The sequence below is a fragment of the Anolis carolinensis genome, chromosome 2, assembly GCF_035594765.1.
Source record: "Anolis carolinensis isolate JA03-04 chromosome 2, rAnoCar3.1.pri, whole genome shotgun sequence".
Taxonomy (NCBI): Eukaryota; Metazoa; Chordata; class Lepidosauria; order Squamata; family Dactyloidae; genus Anolis; species Anolis carolinensis.
In genome coordinates this window covers 195,418,120-195,434,330 of record NC_085842.1, presented here as the reverse complement: position 1 = coordinate 195,434,330, position 16,211 = coordinate 195,418,120, and the positions used below count along the sequence as shown (strand labels likewise).

Below are 16,211 nucleotides of genomic sequence, written 5' to 3'. Positions count from 1 at the left end.
GCTAAAAGGATTCATAAGGACTGTTTCTGAAATAAGAGTCCATTCAGCTCTCTGTCTAAATGAGATTGTTTTGTTAGACTGACACTTAGGGCACAACAGAAGAGGGACAGCCTTAAAACACACCTTCCATTGATCATCTCCTCCTTCAGTATATGTACAAATGCATTCACCATACCATGTATCCCGAGTGAGGCTGGAAGAGAACGTGATGTGTAACAAACCTTTTCTAGAGTCCTATGCCAGCACGCAAACAAAACCCATCAAGTGTTTATAAAATTGAAACTTATCTGTTTTTATAGATACAGGTTAAAGCCAGGTCATCTGCATTGCATGTTTTAAACTGAAAATGAAAACAAGTCATTATCTGTCTTTTACAGCAGTCCTGGAGTCTCTGACATGCCAAGATAGGGAAAATAGGATATATTGAAAATTGTCTTCCAAGGCTGAATGAGAAAACTCTTCTCTGGTCCCACGTCCCCCCACCAATCCCTATTGATCCCATCTCTTCAGCATCCTAGAGGGGAAAGGCAAGTGGGACGAGGGTATGTAAAGGGCACTGTAGTGATTTGAGTGTGAACAACTACTCTGAAGATCAGGATTTGAATCTCCAATCTACCATGAACTCTACTGGGAAACCTTGAGTAAGTCATATTCTGCCTCATTCCCTATCATTTTCTGTTCACAGGAGACTGTGAGGAGGCTACACACAGGAGGAGGGTGATTTGTATGAGTTTATAGATGACCACCTGAAGAACCACAATTTCCTATAAGCAACACATGATTCACACATTGGTTAACAGCCAGACGGCTCACCTGGAGGAAAAATAGCTAATTACTAGCATACAAGTTATAGCTACTTATTTGGTCTTCCTAGGTAACATCCCCTTGAGTATCATCTGCAAAGCAGTGAGCTAGATACAGCCAATCACGTTAATCAGGTATTGCAGTTTGGACATGAGCAATCACATTAACGAAGACATCACTAGCACCTCCAAAATTCATGTCCATGTGAGCCCTCACATCCAAACTACGAGCCCTCACATCCAAACAAACTAGCTGTACCCGGCCACGCGTTTCTGTGGCCCAGTCTATTTAAATAGGGGGGAAAGAAAAGAGAAAGATCTGGTTTCTAATATATGCAATTTCATAATGCTTGTGGGTATACAATATTTTTGTTGTTCCATTGTCTGTGCAAATATAGAAAATGTTTGGTTTGGTGAATCTAGAACACGCAACATATAATTGTTCAAGTGAGAAGCAATCCATGTGTAGATATGAACCGTAGAATTCTAAAGATTGGCCCTGAGCTTAAATTATGTAGCATAGCATGTGCTGCTTTGACATCCAGGAGATGGCATTATTTTTCCTAAAAAGCATATTTTTACCTGTCACAGATGTGACATCTATATAAAAGTAGTTACGTAAAAACATGAGAACATGCACCTTTTCAAATGCCACGTTGCGTCCAGTTTTCAAAGCAATCGAGGAAGAATTTTGGGAGATTAGAGATTTTGAACAAAGAAACCGTTAAATTTGTATTTATATAAGATTTTGAGTTGTAATGTTTTTGATTGTGAGCCACTTTGAGGCCCCTTTGACACAGCTGTATAGAATGCCACATTATCTGCTTTGAACTGGGTTATATGGCAGTTTGGACTTTGGGACCTTCCACACAGCCATATTACCCAGAATATCAAGGCTGAAAAACCCACAATATCTGCTTTGAACTGGGATATATGGCAGTGTAGACTGAGATAACCGAGGTCAAAAGATATTGTGGGATTTTCTGCTTTGATAATCTGGGGCCCCTTCCACGCAGCTGTATAAAATCCACATTGAACTGGATGATATGGTAGTGTGGACAGTCCAATTCAAATCAGATATTGCAGATTATCTGCCTTGATATGTCAAGTTATATGGCTGGGTGGAAGGGCTCAAAGGAAGCTCAACTACATCCAAGAGTACTGAAGTAACTAGCGGAAGTTATTTCAGAACCACAAACAATTATCTTTGAAAGTTCTTGGAGAATGGGAGAAGTCCCAGAAGACTGGAGGAGGGTGAATGTGGTCCTTATCTTCAAGAAGGGAAAAAAAGACAACTCAAACAATTACTGTCCGGTCAGCCTTACGTTGATACCAGGCAAGATTCGGGGAAAAAATCATTAAAGAAGTGGTCTGCAAACACTTAGAAAGAAATGCGGTCATTGCTAATAGTCAACACGGATTTATCGAAAACAAGTCATGCCAGACTAATCTGATCTCTTTTTCTATACGAGTTACGAGCTGGGTAGATGCAAGGAACGCTGTGGATGTAGCATATCTGGATTTCAGTAAGGTCTTTGACAAGGTCCCCCATGACCTTCTGGCAAATAAGCTAGTCAAATGTGAGCTAGGCAAAACTACGGTTAGGCAGATTTGTAATTGGTTAAGCGAACGAATGCATCTTCTTCATCATGGAAAGAAGTCACGAGTGGAGTGCCATAATCAAGGTTCCATCCTGGGCCCGGTTCTGTCCAACATCTTTATTAATGACTTAAATGAAGGGATAGAAGGCATGATCATCAAGTTTGCAGACGACACCAAATTGGGAGGGATAGCTAACACTCCAGAAGACAGGAGCAGAATTAAAAATGATCTTAACAGACTAGAGAGATGGGCCAAAACTATCAAAATGAAGTTCAACAGGGACAAATGCAAGATACTCCATTTAGGCAGAAAAAATGAAATGCAAAGATACAGAATGAGGGATGGCTGGCTTGAGAGCATCCTGGAGTCCTCGTGGACAACAAGTTAAACATGAGCCTATAATGTGATGCGGCAGTTCAAAAAGCCAATGGGATTTTGGCCTGCACAAATAGGAGTATAGTGTCTAGATCCAGGGAAGTTGTGCTACCCCTCTATTGTGCCTTGGCCAGACTACACCTGGAATACTATGTCCAATTCTGGGAACTGCAATTGAAAGGAGATGTTGACAAGCTGGAAAATTCCAGAGGAGGGTGACTAAAATTATCAAGGGTCAGGAGAACAAGCCCTATGAAGTTAGGTTGAAAGAGCTGGGTATATTTAGCCTGCAGAAGGGAAGGCTGAGAGGAGACATTATAGCCACATATAAATATGTGAGGGGAAATCATAGGGAGGAGGGAGCAAGCTTGTTTTCTGCTGCCCTGGAGACTAGGATGTGGAACAATGGCTTTAAATTACAGGAAAGGAGATTCCACCTGAACATTAGGAAGAATTTCCTCAATGTGAGAGCTGTTTGGCAGTGGAACTCTCTGCCCCAGAGTATAGTTGAGGCTCCTTCTTTGGAGGCTTTAAAGGAAAGGCTGGATGTCCATCTGTCGGGGGTGCTTTGAAGGCGATTTCCTGCTTCTTGGAAGGGGGTTGGACTGGATGGCCCATGAGGTCTCTTCCAACTCTATGATTCTATGAGATAAAGTGGAATATAAATAAATGAATGAATGAAGATTTTTCTGGAAGCCTGTATGTTGGTGAGTTTTGATTATTTGAGCTTTCAGGAGTGACTGTGCCAAGCTGTAAGGATTAGAGTTTAAAGATTGGTCTCACCTGATCTCTCTTCTATTTTAGAAATTTGGACAGTCTGGAAAGCACTGATAGTGATGGCTTGCAAGACACGTAAGTGGGAAGAACTATAATATTGAAGCCACCATGCTATTACTAAGTTGCAGTGGGATCATCCTGTAACATTGTCACAATTCTCATTAGCAGAGAAAAGTTGATGAATGCATATGCTTTTCCCCCTTCTCTGTCATAAAGTCCCAAAGGATTTGCTGTCCTCCAGCTCCTGGAACAGAACATTTTGCATTGCCTTTAGTGGCACTTAAGTAACTTATTACCTGGAGTCCCTCAGAGGCCAAACATCTAGAAAATTACAGCTGCTTCTACAGAACTCATGGGGCACTGTGAAAGTATGACCGCGGGCATTGGTCTTCTCATTATTCTCACCTGGAAGATATAATGCCAGGAGAAGGATCTTATTGTGTATGCAATCAGCTCCAAAAGTACATTGTGATATCCAGCATATGTTCCCCTGTGCTTGTTAAGATAATACTTGATGGACACTTGCACTGACTATTTTTAAAGAATGGTTTGAATGCTTTGAAGGTCTTACTAACTATGTAACACATTTTTTGTTTCTGGGTTATAAATGTCATTTCCTAATTGGTTTTATCATAAAAACATGGAAAACGTTTATTAAACTGCAAAAACTTTGTTTTTGCGGCACATCCTGCAGGAATACTTTGCTATAGCTTTTCAATGAATATCATAGTCTCAACCAATTACACATAGTTTGCGGCAACCACAAAAGCAAGGTTTTTGAGTATAACAACTACTTTCAAAGTAAGTACTGCACAATTAAACAGGAAATAACACTTTCAAACCAGGAACATTTTTTTTTTCAAATTTTGTTACATAGTGTCATCATTAGCATCCCTAGTTTACCTCACAACCTCTGAGGATGCCTGCCATAGATGTGGGCAAAACGTCAGGAGAGAATGCTTCTGGAACATGGCCACACAGCCCGAAAGACATACAACAACCCTGTGATCCCGGCCATGAAAGCCTTCGACAACACATCCCTAGTTTGTCAACATGTCTGAGATGTTTAAAACCACTAGATGGCTAGATGGTCCAGACATCCCCCCCATATCCTGTAAGGAGACAGAGACAATATATCTCATAATGGACTAGGAGATGGCTCCTTGGGATTACATCAGCAGTGCTGGTGGGAAGTGGAAAGCATCTGAATACAGTAGAGTTTCGCTTATCCAACATAAACGGGCTGGCAGAATGTTGGATAAGCAAAAATGTTGGATAATAAGGAGGGATTAAGGAAAAACCTATTAATAGTCAAATTACTTTATGCTTTTACAAATTAGGCATCAAAACATCATGTTTTACAACAAGTCTTCCACTTGGCTGCACTTGTGTTGTTGTTGGCCCACTTCGCGTTGCTGTCTAGAGAAACAGCTGTGGATCTGGGAGGGAGGCAGACTGCACTGGATAATACAAAACATTGGATGACCGAAGGTTGGATAAGCGAGACTCTACTGTATTGCCATTCATAACAATAACAGGGTGAGATTCATGAAACAGACGAGCCTTAAAAAAGGTTTCAAGATTGGCAACAATTTTTGATTCTGACAAGTTTTTAGAAATCATGATGTGCCATTATCTTGGTGGAAAGAGAAGCACTGGCACATGGAGATTGAGTGGGAGTGTTCCTTGTCAATATGGAGCTTGGGAGAATATTCTTGCTGAGAGGATTAGTGTAATTCTCATAGGGAAAATTAGAAGCCATGTGATTGCAATTGAGAGCTAGGGTATTAGGGGAACATGCAGAATAGTAGTCTGGATTCACAGAGCTGTCTCTGAAGTGACTTGGACATCTTCCACAAAGTGAGTGATCACCATTGTTTCCAGTGGCCATAGAGTTTGCTATCTCCCTTTTCTAGCGAAACTGGTTATCCAGTGCAAATACAGTACATGTGGCCACACTACCTGAGCTGCAGGTGTGACAAGCCTTTCTTCAAATACTTCTGCCCAGAAATGGGATGACAACCATTGGAAAGATGATGAATCTAGGATTTTACTGCCCAAGTAAGCCACAGTGAATTGAATCTCCTCAGAGAAGGGCAAAAACAAACATTGAACCCATCCTTCTAATAGACTAGAGTAGTGTAAGCCACACTGGAGGGAGTTTGGAAACTTGAGAGACTTAGCGATCATGGGATGAAATTGTCATATGCTGATCAGTGGGTATTTCTGTTGTTTTCTTTGATTGATGTGTCTTATTCTTCTTTTCTCATTGGTTAGAGATGCTTTGTATTTGTAAGTCTGACAAAGTGCACAATGAAATCAGTAATAGAATAGCCAACATATGTTTTAACTGTTTGTTTTATTTGCCTGGGTTCATTCTAAAAACCTTTGCAGAAGCATACGAGAAGCTCAGCCTCTCATTGAACATCAAGAAAACCAAAGTGCTCTTCCAACAGGCACCAGCTAATCCCTCTGCAATGCCAGGAATACAGCTTAACGGTGTCACATTAGAAAACGCTGACCATTTCCGCTACCTTGACAGCCACCTCTCCACAAAAGTCAACATCGACACTGCAATACAACACTGCCTGAGCTCTGCGAGTGTAGCATTTTTCAGAATAAAGTAGAGAGTGTTTGATGATTGGAACATCCGTAGAGATACATCACACCAAACTCCTGGAGCTTCCATCAGCGCTGCCTCAGAAAAATCCTGAAAATCTCTTGGGAAGACAGGCAGACAAATCCCAGCGTGCTGGAAGAAGCAAAGACCACCAGCATTGAAGCGATGCTCCTATGCCATCAACTCCACTGGACTGGCCACGTTGTCCGAATGCCCGATCACCATTCCCCAAAGTAGCTACTCTACTCCAAACTCAAGAATGGGAAACGTAATGTTGGTGGGCAGGAAAAGAGATTTAAAGATGGGCTTAAAGCCAACCTTAAAAACAGTGGCATAGACACTGACAACTGGGAAGCCCTGGCCCTTGAGCGCTCTAATTGGAGGTCAGCTGTGACCAGCAGTGCTGCGGAGTTCGAAGAGGCACGAACTGAGGGCTTAAGGGAGAAACGTGCCAAGAGGAAGGCCCGTCAAGCCAACCCTGACCAGGACCGCCTTCCACCTGGAAACCTATGTCCTCACTGCAGGAGAACATGCATATCAAGAATAGGTCTCTTCAGCCACTTAAGAACCCACCCCCAAGACCCACAGATGGAAGACAATCGTCCTTGAACTACGAGGGATCGCCTAAGTAAGTCTAGAACTCTTATTATCTTCAAAACAACCAGCCAATTGTTCAAAAGCATATTAATCTGGACATCAATACACAGGAGAGTTAATGGGTTGGAAAGACATGAGGAGGAAAGAATGGAAGTGTACAGTTTGCTCATAGGTTTCTGTGTTGCCATGAACCCAATAATTATGCTAAACCAATAAACTGACACAATCGTATTCCTGCATTTGCATTCAAAAAATGAAGAATTATCACAAGCTATCTTCACAACACGTCTGTGAAGCAAGCATTGCTAAGAGAAAGTTATTTTGCAGTATTGAGATTGGACTCTAACACAATTTCTCTGGATTTTATTCCATATATAGCACATCCTTTTCCTCCACAGAACTAAAGGTAATGTACATATACAGGAGCCCCAATGGCGAAGTGTGTTAAAGCACTGAGCTGCTGAACTTGCAGACCAAAAGGTTGCAGGTTCAAATCCTGGGAGCTAAGTGAGCGCCCGCTGTTAGCTCCAGCTTCTGCCGACCTAGCAGTTCGAAAACATGCCAATCTGAGTAGATCAATAGGTACCGTAACAGCACTTCATGCAGTCATGCCCGCCACATGACCTTGGAGGTGTCTACGGACAATGCCGGCTTTTCAGTTTAGAAATGGAGATGAGCACCAACCCCCAGAGTCGGACATGACTGGACTTAACATCAGGGGAAACCTTTACCTACATATACATATCCTTCATTTCATTTTATACTTTTTAATAAACTTGGTTGAGAGTTTGTAAATAGTTTGTAGACAATCTGAGGTAATCTAAGGACTACATGAATGTGAATTTGGTCCTGGATGTCTGCAATCTCAATTCATGAATCTAACGAGTGCACTACATTGCAACTAAAGAATACAATCCCTGTGGACTTTTATCTTATTGCACAACCAAATCCTCATCCATGCAACACTATGTTGTTGTATTTGTGTGCTTTCACATTTCTTCTAGCTTACAGAAAATCCTATCATTGGGTTTTCTGGGTTTGAAAGTATGTGACTTGCCAAAAGTCACCCAGCAGATTTCATGGCTGAGTAGAAAAACAAACCCCAGCCTGCAGAGTCTAATGCATTGTTTCTCAAACTCTGCTCCTTCTCATCCAGATGTTTTGAACTTCAGCGTTCACCATTCCTAATAGCTGGTAAGCTAGTATTTCTAGGAACTGAAGTCCACAACTGGAGGAGCAGAATTTGAGAAACACTGCTCTAATGCAACACAATACCAGCCATTAACTTGTAAATTATAAGGCGTCAGATGGCACATTATCTCAGTGAGACTCATTGCAGAGTGGGAATTTGTATCCAAGTTTCCTCAGACCAAGCCTAGCACTTTTGTCCATATTTATAAGTCATAATATGTTCCACAGTTAATGTTGTATGCTATTACTTTCCATTGTATTCAGATGCTAATTAATTAGTTACCACTGCTCTGGAGATTGAATAGATACAGGAACACCAACATATTCATCATGCATCAACTTATTCATCATTCACAGCAAGGAGTAGCTTCATTTACTGATCCCTAACTGGCTTTTGCCAGCCCCTGCCTCGCCGGTGTCATTTTAATGTTAATCCAGGCAACAGATTCATGACTGTCTGATAGCATGCCTAGCAAAGTGGAACAAAGGAAAACAGTTGAGAAATAGTGGCTATAGAAAGAACAGCAGAGAATGCACATAATACCAAGAACTTTCAGAGATCATCCTTATAACCACATCACAAAGCAGAAAGGATGTTACAGGACTATTAGCCCAAATCAAAGCAGTCAAAAGTGAGGGAGTATGGGAACCGAAGTCCAACAATATAGAGAAGGTTGCAATTTCATTGTAAATATTTGACAATGAGACCACATCTATGCACCACATATCAAGAAAGACAGCAACAAACTGGAACATGTTCAGAAAAGAGCAATCAGGATAATCCAAGATCTGGGAATCAAGCCTTATAAGAAAGAAATAGCTCAAGGAACTGGGTATGTTTAGCTTGGATAAGAGAAGACTCAGGGTGACATGATCACCATCTTTAAATACCTGAAGGAATGTTATGTAGATGATAAGAATTAATTGGGTTTCTCAGGATCCAGCATGAACCAATTGATTCAAAAAACAAGAAAAGAGAGACCACCTAAACTGAAATATCCATCTCTTAGGCTCTTTAAACAAGTTGAATGAGCATTTTTAGGAGAGCCATAGTAGTATATTCCCATATGGGAGGGAACTAGACTAGATAGTCCTTGCATCCCTTTCCATCTCTACTGTACTGTGACTCTTTGGTATTAGAGCAGAAAGTACAGAAAATGCTATGCCCATACATGATTACATTGATATCGTTTTTATCAAGGCTATAAAATTCAATGTGATGCTGCAGAGTGCAAGTGAAAACACACATTTTGAGTTTTTTTAGAAACAAGTAGCCCTGCAAATGTTGTTGCACTACAACCCCCAGCATTCCTCACCACTGACTGAAATATTGAGGGCTGCTGGGAACTGTAACTCAACAACATCAGAACAACTGGTTATCACCCCTGCTATAAAATGTGTGTATGACCAAAACAATGAGCTTTTAAGAAGTCCGTCAAAATCACAGTTTCCCAGGGATCTGTGTTTGAATCTGGGAGCCTAATGAGTGACTTCCTCCTACCTTGGGTTTTGTACTGTGTGGTGTCTGAAACAGTCTGGAAGTGAAATCTAGCATCCTTGTTACACCACCAAAAGAGATACAGTAATTCACATTGAAACCAAAAGAATGTCCAGTAACCAGAACCTCAGTTATTCTGGAGCATCCTGTTAGTTTTGCAAGGAACATTACTCTTTACTCTCTGGAGTCAAATGGGCAATTTAATTAGCAGATAACTTTGGCAAATTGAAGGTGACAGGAGGGTCAGGTCTTAATTTGTGCAAGCTGCAGTTTTTATGAATTTCTGTACGTCTGTCAAAAAAGTCGATGTTCCATGGCAGAAAAATCCCCTTGTGCAAAACCAGCTAACACACAATAAAGAGTCAGAAGTAAAGATCCACAATTAACCCTTCAGCTTCCAAGGTGGAAGCCAAAGAACAAACAGCAGCAGTAACTTTTAAAAAGTCTGTATTACAATAGGAAGCGCATACAAAATCCGGATGCATAGAACTCACCCATGATGAAAGCTATTTCCCATGACACAGTCCCATTGAAGTTATGGTCCTCCAGATGATATGAGACTCCAACTTCTGTCATCTCAGGACATCATGGCCAAGAGAAATAATGAAGGCTGTAATTCAGTAACATTTGGAGGGTCACCAGGCAAGTTCCTAAATTTGGGTACAGTCCTGTTACAAGAGTAACTGTTCAGATTTGTGAATCGTGTGATTTTGTAAGGTATTTCTAAAAGACTGAATGAAGGATTTGAGTTATTTGCAGTCTGTGTTGTGCCTTAGTCATTCTTAAATGTACTATTCAGAAAATTCTTCCGGGATGACGGCAGTTAAGAAAATTGATGCTAGGTGGTGTACAATTGAGAAGCAATCAGAGCCTGAAAGTAAAACAGCGTAAAAGAGATCGAGGCCAGGTGCAATTTCTGAGTGTATGGGGGTAAGCGGTGAAAAGCTCTTCACTGCTTGGTACTAATGAAACAAGTCCAGTTGGCTCAGGAAGGTAGCAGTATACTGCTCAAAGAACTGAAGGATGCTATTTTGTTTGATTAACTTCAATTTTCTCCAGAGTTTGGAAATGAAGGTCTGTTTCATCATTCCTTGCCAGAAAAGCAGCTTGAGCTTTTCTGTTGATGCCATGGACCCCAGAACAGAAGGCAAGGAGGGGGGACCTTGAGACCAAGCAAAATTGATGTAGCAGATTTGGACCACCAAGACTTCTATTTACGTGAGCACACACAATAATTATTCATCAAGAATTATCAGTATTAAATGATCAAGCTGTTGCAATTGAACCCCCACCCCTACCCCAAATATTAAAAGCTGGCTGCAATCTGCTTTCTACACACTTACTTTACCTTGTTTTAATTGGAGTATGCCCCAATTAAAACAAGGGTGGCACTGCTAAGTATACCTTACTCTTGTAAGAGGTCATCATATCTAAAATTGCTTGAATGATAATTGATAATAGAAATGTGCCCCCTGCTCCCACAAATACTAATAAGTAGACACAATTATTAATAACCTGCCTGCCAATGTTATGCTCATGTCCATCTTAAAAATAGTTTGGGAGTTCCTTAATAATGCTGTGACTTCACATCAAAGCATGGGGCATTTTCTACCAGTGGTTCTCAACCTGTGCATCCCCAGGTGTTTTGGCCTAAAACTCCCAGAAATCCCAGCCAGTTTATCAGGTATTAGGATTTCTGGGAGGTGAAAGCCAAAACACCTGGGGATCCACAGGTTGAGAACCACTGTTTTAGACCATGAACAGAATCAGCCCTCCACATTTGCAAGATTTTGTGGATTTGATTACTGTAGACTTTTGTGTCTAACTGCCAACCTAGCAGTTCGAAAACATGCCAATGTGAGTAGATCAATAGATACTGCTCAGGCGGGAAGGTAACGGCGCTCCATGCAGTCATGCCGGCCACATGACCTTGGAGGTGTCTACGGACAATGCCGGCTCTTCGGCTTAGAAATGGAGATGAGCACCAACCCCCAGAGTCAGACATGACTGGACTTAATTTCAGGGGAAACCTTTACCTTTTAGACTTTTGTGGATTTGATTATTCAGAGATTTGATTAAAACATTCTATAGAAAGGGCTGTTGTATATTTTCCGGGCTGTATGGCCATGTTCCAGAAGTATTCTTCCCTGACGTCTTGCCCACATCTATGGCAGGCATCCGTAGAGGCTGTGAGGTTCTATAGAAATCTCTAGTGCAACTCTGGTCAATTTCCACAGAAAATTGACCATACAGTCATGCTGAAGCATGTAGGGATTCCTAGAGAGATTTTTTTTAGGTTAAGAAAATAACAGTTTTTTATTTGCATTTTTTGCACTTTGAAGAATTCTTTCACCCTCACCCTGGAGAATATGGAGGACTGACTAACAGGTCTTACAAAACCAAGATATCTTGTACTCAAAGACACTATATAAGTTCAGGCACTAGAGTCAGTCCAAAATATTTTGCTATCTCAACATGGTTCGCACTTCCACTTCATTCTGAGAAGGAAAATGGACCGCCAACACAATTTCTGTCATAAAGAGAGCCACTGCATGGAAGCAAAATCTATTTCTATTATTCCTTTTGTGCTGTTGCTGACTAGGATTGAATAAACATTGCTTGGGATGGCCTGGGAACTGAAGCCATTCCTAAGCTGTGACCTGAGACAGTGACACTCTTGTGCTACAGTAGCACTACTATTTTACACTAAGGATTTGTTAAATGCTACTGTGAATTGGTAATAGATACCCACAAGAGATTGCCTGCTGCATCTTGATGTGGTTTTCTGACATAGCTTTGCCTCTTTCCAGCCAAACTCTGCAGGTCTTTGCTATGTATCAGTACATCTCAGCTTGGTTCAATGCTCTTGTCATACCCCACACAGCTGCATTAGAATGACTGGCACCAACATGGCCTGTCTGTTGTGCTTCTGCATGAATCACCAATCCATTCCTTCTAATGAAGAGACCCAACCTCAAGCAGTGACTCATGCAGAAATAGAAGAATTGGGACATAGGCATATGGCCTCATGCTGAGCCAGGCTAATGCTCAATCTCAGTTAACCATACTGATCTGGCAGGAGATCCTCCAGGTTTTCCCCCAGCCCTTTCCAGAGATGCCAGAGGACTAGAATTGGGAGCTCTTTTCTCCAGTGCTTCCCCACTGAGACATGGTTTATTCTCTGAGAGAATACGACTCACACATATTTACAAATCAGCCTTTTGAGGTAGATAAGTAAAGGTAAAGGTTTTCCCCTGACATTAAGTCCAGTCGTGTCCAACTCTGGGGGGTAGTGTTCATCTCCATTTCTAAGTCGAAAAGCTGGTGTTATCTGTAGACACCTCCAAGATCATGTGGCCGGCATGACTGCATGGAGTACCGTTACTTTCCTGCTGGAGCGGTACCTATTGATCTACTCACATGTGTATGTTGGCAGAAGCTGGGGCTAACAGCGGACGCTCACTCTGCTCCCCGGATTCGAACCTGCAACCTTTTGGTCCACAAGTTCAGCAGCTAAATGGTTCAACACACTGAGCCACCAAGGGCTCCCTTTTTGAGGTAGATAATCACTTATCTTTGAGGTAGATAAGTAATGGGTAAGTGAGTTTTAAGTTTGAAACAGGAGTCAACCAATGTGAACTTCCCTTTTTTTACTGTGACTCCCATGACTCTCTCACAATCTGCTATATTAGCTAAAGACACCATCCTGCACCATTGGTATGTATACTGGGACTAGTGAAAGTTGTAGTCTGGCAAAGTTCAGACAGCTGAAAATTGCCCAACCTTGTATGAAGAGGTGAGAGTACAGTGGATACTTGATATTTTTTGGAATTTGGTTCCAGGATATCCAATGGATACCAACATTATATATCCATTGACATAGTAAAATGGTTTCCCTTATATAAAGGGCAAAATCAAGATTTGCTTTTTGGAAGAATATTTTGAAACCATGGGTGGTTGAATATATGGATGTGAAATCTATGCATAGAGACGGCTGACTGTATACATTGCAGCAATGTTGTTGCAGATCCCCACAAGCATATACACATTAGTGATTTCTGTTCTCTTCTTTATGCAGGAATCTATTAACTACTTCCCCGATGCACCCTTAGGTTCCCTTTCATTTGCTGCCTGAAGAGAAGAGGCCAACTTGCTCAGCTCCATCCAATGGAAGCATCCCTACTGTTCCTGCCTTGAAACAAACGCAGTGAAAAAAGAGCCCTGACCCTGCCTGAGGTACCAACAGCTTTCACTGGCTTCAAGTTGATTCAGCTCTTTTAAACATGTAAACAAGGCCAGAGGGTTAGAGTGAGTACAGTGTTGTTGCCCTGTATAATAGACGACTCCAAGGCCCTGAATGCATTCGGCGTGAGTATTGTTGGATTTCCTTCCACCTTATTTATTAAGAGAGGAGGCAGGGAAGGACCAGGACAAAACATGCAGCTCTGTTGAGGAGTTCTCAGAATAGGAAAGCTATTAGTAGTAGTACAGGCTGCAGATTTCCAGAGCTAGCTGCCAGGAGACACTCTGTCCATTCACGTAATAGCACTTTAAAAGACCGTCTTTCTCTTTTGCAGCCTTCATACTGAGAGTGGAAAGAGAGCAGAAGGTGTTGCTTTGAATTCACACTGCCTACCATCACCTGTAGGAATACATTATCTTAAGTTACTTAAGAAACATGAGAGGGGAGAAGGGGGATGGGGGGTGAGAGAAAGAGAAAGAGAGAGAGGAAGGGGAGGGGGAGGGGGAGAAGATGGGATGGGGTGGTAAGGCACAGGAAACATCAGGCCCTGAAGCAGCAGCATCTCAAATTATCCAGCTATCAAAACAAGCAAAAGCACCACTAGTCTCACCTTCTCACTGCCTTTCCAAACCCATCACTGATGATCTGTGAAGAGCGCTTCCAACAGCACAAATTGCTGATATTCAGTAAGCCCATCAAGTCTGGAGAGCATCACACCAGACCAAGGAAATATTGCAGATTGGCCAGAGAGCCAGCCAAAAGGCAGGTGCAATTCACCGTCTTCTGCACTCTATCATCTGAATGCTCACTTTGCCTAATGGGAAAGTGGGCACTCCCATGATGTGGGCAAAATATTAACTATGCAGAAACAGAACCAATTACGGTAGATCCAGGTCCTTTTGAAATCCCCCGTACCAGGGCTAGTTCAAAAGCAAAAAACCTCCTAAGGGTGCCTATATCATCCACTCTACACACAGGCCCAGATTTTACTTAAAGCTGGTTAGCAAAAGGCCCTGGGCCCCCATAACAATGGAGGAATGTCATTTGCACAAAATGACACGGTGGTACATATTGGCAACAAGGTCCTGATTTCACTGTGAAAGAACTTCAAAAGGTCAAACCCCTTATGCTGTAGCTTGAGGTATGATCTGTTTGACACAAAAGGAATATCATTTGGGGTTGGAGACTACCAGTTTCCAAATTGTTATGACCCTTCCCACTAGCAACAACAGGAGCAACAGCCCCTTCTGTTGGGAGAAGTTCTGGACATGGCTCAAAGGACTAGATGGCAGCTTCTTACATCTGAGAAGAAAAAAAGACACACACAGGAGGTGGAGATGGAACTGCACAGGCAGAGCATTACATTCTGCTTGCTTGATGTAAACTCAGTCTACGTCTCCAAGGTAATTAACACGAAACATGTGCTACTGGTGAAATTTCCCTTTGCAAGCCTGTTGATCCTTGCTCTATGTCCTCCTGCCATATGTGGTAAATTAATTAGATGTGAGCTGGATGATGCTGCCCACATTTCCAAACAATCTCTGTTTAGATTTGTGAGAGATCTCACTGTCTGCCTGCAAGGCCAAAAATTTCCTACGCTGCACTTCTCGTAACTACAAATCCCCAGTTTCATATCCCTTCGAAATATTCAGGATATTTCAATGAAAACTGTTGCCAGGAGGCAGAAAGAAAAAAGTCTGAAGTACAAACACACCGGCATCCCTTTTGTTGGCATCTCTAGATTGCTCAACGGAAAAAAATGAAAGTAGTTATCATACTGGCAAATGCTTAAGAACCCCAATCAGCAAGACTGGGTGGGTGAGACACAAGATGAATATCCAGAAATTAGGGCAGGTATTTAGAGGCTGTCCCAGACATTTTGTTGCCTGAGTTGAAAAGCAAGATGATACCTGCCCTCATCCATGTCTACCCATACAAGAGATGACTGGACTGAGAGTTTAGGATTATTTCAACACACTAATAATGGGACAGTTCCCATCCCACCTCAGGCAGCAGGTTAATTTATGGCCCCATGCCACATTGTGAGGAATACAGGACTCTTTCCTGCAACAGGTGGGAACATCCAAAAGATCTGCTGTGGCATCTTAAACCTGAGGGATTTGCCTTGTTCTGCTTAATGATTGTTCAGCCCTGCTAGTTTGGCAAGGTGAAAAATGTGAAAGTACAATACAATATTTAAAACAAAGAAGAATTTTAACTAACATAAATTTACCAGTATTTCAATGCTTTTGCTTTTAATTACTCTGATTTTATCTGCTTGGATTTTAATGTATTGTCCATTATTTATTTATTTTGTGTATCGTTTAAATGTTTTAAGTTTTTGTCAAATATGTTGTGTTGTTGTTTCAGGTTTGTCCCTGTTGTGAGCCGCCCCGAGTCCCTTCGGGGAGATGGGGCGGGATATAAAAATAAAGTTTATTTATTTATTTAATGGGAAGTGTAAGTCTACTTTGTTTGCTGAGATAGTCAAGTTAATTGGGATTG

At 41.7% G+C, this 16,211-nt stretch overlaps 1 protein-coding gene across 1 annotated transcript in view; it reads right to left on the bottom strand.

Moving 5' to 3' along the window:
• Window positions 1-16,211, bottom strand: part of pde4a (phosphodiesterase 4A) — a 588,039-nt gene that overhangs the window by 522,272 nt on the left and 49,556 nt on the right. The gene's annotated exons all lie outside the window — the stretch shown is intronic.